Raw genomic sequence first — 7,433 nt, forward strand, 5'->3', positions numbered from 1 at the left:
ATCAGGGTCAGAAGCACTGGAAATTCCGTGACCTGCAGAGTGAATGTTGGCAGCAGTTCTGTATCATGGGACCACCTCCTCCCCTGGAACATTCTGGTTGGTTCGTCTGATGACGACCGTGGCTGAGTCTTATACCAGTGTTTCCACCATTGGCTGCAGCCTTGCTTCAACTACTGGCTGATCAAGGTTGAGAATTACCATTTGGTCCAAGTTCTCTAATCTGGGCTGGCTGAACACATCTTTCAGCACTTGCAGTAAAGGCTGTGTAGTCAGGTGTGGGCACATTTTGGCTTTGAACTCTCCTTTTGGCCTGCGACAGTTCAATGAGCTGGTTCACTCCTAAGCTCAACTGCTTTAACCTGTCTCATGGGGCCTTTGAAGTCACCACCTTCTTGTACTCTACATCTTGTTCCAGCTCCTCCTCAGACAGTGGAAAGTGGGCTTTTCATCACTGTCACTGCCTCACACAGCCATCTTTACATAGCCAAAGTTTTAAGGTGGTCCATGACCTTTTTCATCTGTGGATGACTTCTAGTCAGGTTACCTTGTGTGGCAAGAGTGATGGATTTTTCAGGAGTAAATACTCCCAAATCTAGTGACTCAGTTGTCAGTAGGGGGAAATATACTGTGAGGCCCTGACTTAGAAGTTCTTTAAAAGATACTGTGTTTTCCCCGAGGACAGAGACTTCCCTGAGACACACAGCCTCTCTCTCCCCCTTTCTGACTTTATCAGTGTGACAATCATAAAAGGGTACTGTCACAACACCAAGGGAGATTGGGATTGGATTCTTTTTATTGCCCTAATTTTTGGCCATGCCACATGGCAGACAGGATCTTAGTTCCCCGACCAGGCATCGAACCCGTGTGCCCTGCAGTGGAAGTATGGAATCCTACCCACTGGACCATCAAGGAAGTTCTGAAAGTGGATTCTTACTGGAAAGTGGATCAAGTTTCCTGACAGGAATGTAGCCCAGCTGTCACCTCTGTTTCTTTTGAGACCCCGTGGAAATCCCACTTAAGCTAAGCCCGGAATCTGAGCTATAGTATCTGGGAGATGATAATAGACACTCTCTTTAGCTACAAATGGTTTTCAGACATGGAGGTGTATAGCGAAATAGAAAGTCCACCCTTTACAGGCACGACCATCTGTCTCCCACCCCACCCTCTGTCCTTCCCATCCATCGGGGCTTGGAAGTGTCTGGACACGGAGACCTGAAACCCAACCCTTCGTGACCCCTGCTTGCTGGACACCCAAGCCTAAGGGAGCGCTAAGAAGTGTTTTTCTCTTTCTACCTCACTGCCCCCAGACAGGAGGAAAACACTGCTCCCAGAGGCCTGGGAACTGACGTGTCATCATAAGTCAGGAACACGACCTAGAAATCCATGGAGCTGTCTCTAATGTTTGTCCCTAGGACTGTCGAGCAGAACAGTCACAGGGCACCTTGGGAGGAGGACGTTGTTCCTTGAGGTGAAAAATTTATCTGGAAGTCTCTCAGATATCAGTAGGTGATAGATCTTGGCAATCACTTAGGAGGTGAAGGCAGTATCTATGAGGAAACCCACCTCTTCCTTGTAAAGCATGGTCATGCCCGCACTGAAGAGGAAATGGGACTGTGTCCCTTTCCCCCGTGTCTGATGACAATGGTTTGGTGTCCTTTCCCAGCTGGACACATGTTTTGGCTGCCCTTAGGTAATTCATCTGCCCCGTGCTCCCTGGTCTAGGGCAAAGACTGTGAAGGTCCCTGGCCTGAAGGGAGATCCCAGAGGAGCCTGTATCCTCATGACTTACATTGACAGGATCACAGGGGGTTCTCTGGGGCCATCTAGAATCTAGGTGACTTTCCTGCTGCCTTTCACTAGCTAAGGGGACAGGCAGTTAAATTCTGGTCATGTGTCATGAGTGAAGTGCTGCTGAACTTTTGAGAGCGCTACCATTGAAAAAGGTGGTGGTCTCCCTTCCCTCTTTCAATGTCCTCCTTCAATTGAGGCCAGGAAGGACTAGCTCTAGGGATGGCAGAGAAAAAAGGAGGGTCTGAAACATTTGTTCCTGACGTATTTTGTAAGAGGTGTCCAGTGGTGAAACATCCACAAAGAATTATTACTGTCTACATTTTCAATACCAATAACATCTATTTTAAATGGAAATTCAATTCACAAATGTTGAAATTTAGTAATCTTCTATGATTCTAATCCATATCCCCAAAAATCTGCATCTTTTACATTATCATACAATTTTCCTCACATAATTGACTCATGTCTTTCCTGCCAATTTAACTCCTAACTGGTCTACGTAGATCATCAAAAGCCCACTACACCCTGAGTATGTCTTCAAAAGCACCTGTAAATGAACACTCAACTGACTTTAATGTTAAGGCTCACAAAGGACTTTCACATACAGAGTCTTGATGCTCTTGACATACAATGGAGTATATATTGTGACTTGTAAATTTAAGAGAATTCAGTCTTTGTGCAGCTGACAAATGAGTCCAAAGATGTAGTTAATTGACTACCATTTTACATTTCAAGAAAATTTTTTCCCTTTCTACCTTTTGACCCCCTACACATTTCTCCCACCCTCACCCCCTCCCTTTGGCAATCCCCAATGTGTTACCTTGTCTAGGAGCTAATTTTTGTGTGTGTGCATGTGACTGATCCACATATAAAACAACATTGGCATTTGTCATTCTCTGTATTATTACAAATTCATGCCATGTCTGTCTTCATCATTTTCCTCAAGCTTTCCTCCTCTCATTTTTCTTCCCCCAGGCCCTTTGCCCACTTATCCATGCCAGTGGAAGAGTAGTTAACTGTCCTCATTTGTGAAATAGGAAATGAAACCTGAATGTCTTAGTACGTATCTTTGGGGTCTGAATCTAAGGCCGGCTTTGGGGTCAGATACCTTATTTGACAGTGACCCCAAGTAGCACAAAGGTCAAAGAGGTGAGCATGAGACTGGATGCGGAGAAACAGCACTGGGCTGTCCCTTCTCCCTGTGTCGCATTCCCACAGGATTATTCCCTTGTGAATAATCACCTAGAATGAATCACTAAGTGTCTTCCCTGGAAGGATAGGATTCACTGCCTAGTCCATCCGACCCACTGGTCAAGGTAATTTCCTTCCTGCACGTGTGACAAAGGACCTTGTTCCTGGGCTGAGCTCTCTTGGAAGACTGAGGAACAACACGTCAGGACAGAACCTGATCCCTCACATCAAGGTCATCTGGTGAAATGCGAGCAAAGGTGTGGTGCTGACCTCCACAGATGTGCCAAAAACGGGGTCTAGAGGATGTGCCATGGGGCACCCTGTCAACTGGGGGCGCTGAAGGCAGTCAAACCTCCTGAGTCTCCTTTTAGTTGAATAAGGACACTAGCAAGACGACTCATGCACTGTAGCGGAGCGCTCTGACATCCACCTTGTGATGGTGTCTATTTCCCCTCCGGAGGGTTTACAGAGCCCCGAGTTCCGTTCAGCCCTGTGCTTGTGCTCATCTCTCAGTAATGTCAGCCAGAGTCATGTGCCTTAAAATGCTGATAAGTGATTTATTTGCTTACCCTGATTTCTCAGTGCTTTTGCTTTCTCTTGTCAAACATCATCATTATATCCAGGCATATTGGACCATATTGATATATTACCTAAAGCTTGATAGAATTTGCCAAGAAAAATTGTAGAAGAAATCTATAATACCTCATTTATGCTGGAGTGGTGTTGAGAGGGAGGTGTTAGATTCCATTCCTGTGTGAATATTTCAATATATCAGTGACTGTATTTCTAGTGGTATACACTTATGTGGACATCCTCTTTCCCTCTAGGAATACACTTCGTTATATTTCTATTCACTTAGGATTGTTCATGATCAACGATATTGTTGACTAAAAAAGATGCATAACTTGAGAGTTGCAAGTTGAGTTTTATTTGGGGCAAAATGAGGACTGCAGCCCAGGCGGCAGCATCTTGGATAGCTCTGAGACTGCTCCAAAGAGGCAGCGGGGGAAGGTGGAGTTCAAAACCATCAAGCACTCATTTTATGAAGGTTTTCTGCCAGTCACAAGGATCTGACGTCACATGAAGGGATTTAGTGCTTTTCTAGATATGAGGAGATGTGGGATTGAGATCATAAAATCTGTTCCTAAAAACATCCTCCTATCTAAAGAACGACCCTAACAGATTCCCTGGAGCGCAGAGTGCCTCACTCCACCCTGGACTCCTTCGGGGGTGTTATAGAGCTACAGCTGCAGCAGCGTGGGGTTCAATCTCTGCAGAGGCAGATGGCGAATGCCCTTGTTCAGTCATTGGTAATGCTCTTGGCAAGTGCCAATTCGTAGTTGACAATATCTTTCTTGTAAGTGAATTTTGTACACACCGCTTGAGCTAAGAGCCACCAGTCATTTTGTTGTTGTTCAGTCGCTTAGTCATGTCCACCTCTTCGCGACCGCATGGACTGCAGCATGCCAGGCTTCCTTGTTCTTCACTATCTCCCAGAGCCTACTCAAACTCATGTCCATGAGTCGGTGAGGCCGTCCAACCATCTTGTCCTCTGTCATCCCCTTCTCCTCCTGCCTTCAACCTTTCCTAGCATCAGGGTCTTTTTAATGAGTCGACTCTTCACATCAGATGGCCAAAGTATTGGAGTTTTAGCATCAGACCTTCTAATGAATATTCAGGATTGATATCCTTCAGGATTGACTGGTTTGACCTTCTTGCAGTCCAAGGGACTCTCATGAGTCTTCTCAACACCACAGTTCGAAAGTTTAAATATGAGCAAATATTGCTTGTCTGTGGATGAAAGAGTTTATTTTACACAATGGCATTGCACCTCCTCCTGTAGCCCTGAGCATTCTACTGAAACCTGAACTAGGAAGGGACTGCTCTTCATTTAACCTCCCAGAACTCAGTCAGAAGGACCTCCAGACAACAATCTCATGCTAATTCTCATCTCTCGTGATTGGGCAGTGTGTCCTGGGCTACCATGTATGGAAGCAGTATGGCTGCATTTTGATGTGTGTTAGTTGCTCACTCATGTCTGACTCTTTGTGACCCCATGGACTGTAGTCCACCAGGCTTCTCTGTCCATGGAGTTTTCCAGGCAAGAATACAAGTGGGTTGCTGTTTCCTTCTCCTGTGTTTTGATAATTCTACCCCAAAGCCTTGTTCTCCTTAACGAATGCCTTATCTTGGATGAGAAAGTGAGATGTATTTTAGGACTTCCTGATCCTCCTCAGAGTCAGCTGTTACAGGAGTGACTTTCTCAGTAGACATAACACTAGACATTTTTGTTTTTCTTTAGTCCTCAGGATAGCCATTAATCTTATCATAAATTTTGGGTCTACACTGTCTGGTAAATCAGGCCTGATTTCTCAGTTTTATATATATAGATATAGATATAGATCAGCATCTGCAATTTTTGTTTGGAGAAATATCTATTTAGGTCTTCTGCCCACTTTTCCATTGGATTGTTTTTTGTTGCATTGTCAGAGCTGGTTGTATATTTTGCCTGCTGATGGATGGGGCTGTGTTCCCTCCCTGTTAGTTGTTTGGCCTGAGGCGACCCAGCCCTGGAGTATACAGGCTGCAAGTGGCAGGGCTAATAGTCTCCTGCTGTCAATGTATGCCACCCACCTCAACGGAAGACCCTCCGATATTTGTAGATGAAATGATTATTTCAGTGCTTTGTGCTTAGGTTAAGCATTTATACATAAGGTTTTTATTTAACAGCTAATCCATGGCCCAGCTTTGGGAAAGCATGATTTCTTCCATGTGGCCATAGATAGTATTAATAGATGAGCAGGTAGGTCTGGTTCAGTCTTCAGTGGGGTGACTGCTCATCTCCCCTGGGTCCTGGTGCACACGAGACACTGTGTGAGCCCTCCAAGAGTGGAATCTGTTTCTCGGTCCTGTGGAAGTCCCACAGCCCAGGCTTGGTGGCCCCCAGAGACTCTCTGGGGATTCCCACTCCTGTTGCCAGGCTCCTAGGCTGAGAAGGAAGCGTGACATGGAGCCCAGAACCCTCACTCCAGTGGGAGAGCTTCCATGGTTCTCCAGTCTTGGGTTGCCCACCCATCAGGTACAGGATTCAATTTTATCCTGATTGCACCCCTCCCTCTTCTTCGTCCTTGGATGTGGGACTCTCTTCTGGTGGCTCCAGCATCCTCCTGTCATGGTGGCCCAGCAGTTAGTTGTGAGATCGGTGCTCTCCTCCATTTATCTGTTGATGGACATGTAAATTGTTTCCATGTCCTGGCTCTTGTGAATAGTGCTGCTACGAATATGCAGGGCGATGGGGAGGGAGGTGCAAGCATCTTTTTAAATTATAGTTTTGTCTGGATATATACCCAGGAGTGGGATCCCTGGATCATAGGACAATTCTGTTTATAGTTTTCTGAGGAATTGCTATACTCTTTTTCCATAGTGGCTGCACAACGGTGTAGGAGGCTTTCCTTACGTCTCACTGATTGCTGAACCCAGGGCAGGCAAGGCATGAGTTGGGAAGCTGGAAGAAAATTTGAGCTGCTGTAGGAACTGCAGACATGCTTTATTGTCTCATGGCTGACACAGCAGAAAGGGATTCTTCAGGTGGTACTTATATAGGTATACATGAACTGGCAATTTGCCAAGCGATTACATCATTATGCATATGCACAGTGGAGAAGGAAATGGCAACCCACTCTAGTGTTCTTGCCTGGAGAATCCCAGGGATGGGGGAGCCTGGTGGGCTGCCGTCTATGGGGTCACACAGAGTCAGACACAACTGAAGCGACTTAGCAGCAGCAGCAGCGTATGCACAGTGCTATAGATGATCTCAGCTGTTATGTAATCATTGTCATTGTTTACACGATGTGGGGCTAGAGAGCCTAACAACTGCCATGTTTGCTGATTGCTATTCCTCTACACCTTACCATGAATATATTTTTTAAATGCTTGGCCTTATTCTTTAGAGGGTCAAGATCTCAAGTGGTTACCATTTTAGAAGGATATGGCTTTAGACTCTACCTTGTATGGTCCTAGCATTTTCTCTCTATATCATCTGAATGAAGACTGAAAGTATGTTTCATGTGGCCTCATTAAAAAATCATTTTAGAATTAATTATTTTATCTTATTGGTATTTTACAGCAATATGAGTCTGAAGTACCTTTTCTCTTGGTGTTAAATATTCATGTTATCACTCTTCACACCTGATTCCTAGGCCATCTTGACACCAGTGTGCCCTCCTAATGAAAACAGGCCTGACTTTGCCTGTTGGTGGGGGTGAGTTGGTTCAAGTGAGTTGATGAACTTCACCAATTAGGAAGACCCCTTGCCTGATGGACTTCTCTGATCCAGGGACAACATCTGTAGTTTACGGGACTCCAGAAGTGTCATTTGTCTGTCCGCATCAGAAGCCACAGAACCTTCTTTACCGTTGAGTCTGGGAGTGTTCCCCTTTCACTCCCTTCTC

The sequence above is a fragment of the Bos indicus x Bos taurus genome, chromosome 6, assembly GCF_003369695.1.
Source record: "Bos indicus x Bos taurus breed Angus x Brahman F1 hybrid chromosome 6, Bos_hybrid_MaternalHap_v2.0, whole genome shotgun sequence".
Lineage (NCBI taxonomy): Eukaryota > Metazoa > Chordata > Mammalia > Artiodactyla > Bovidae > Bos > Bos indicus x Bos taurus.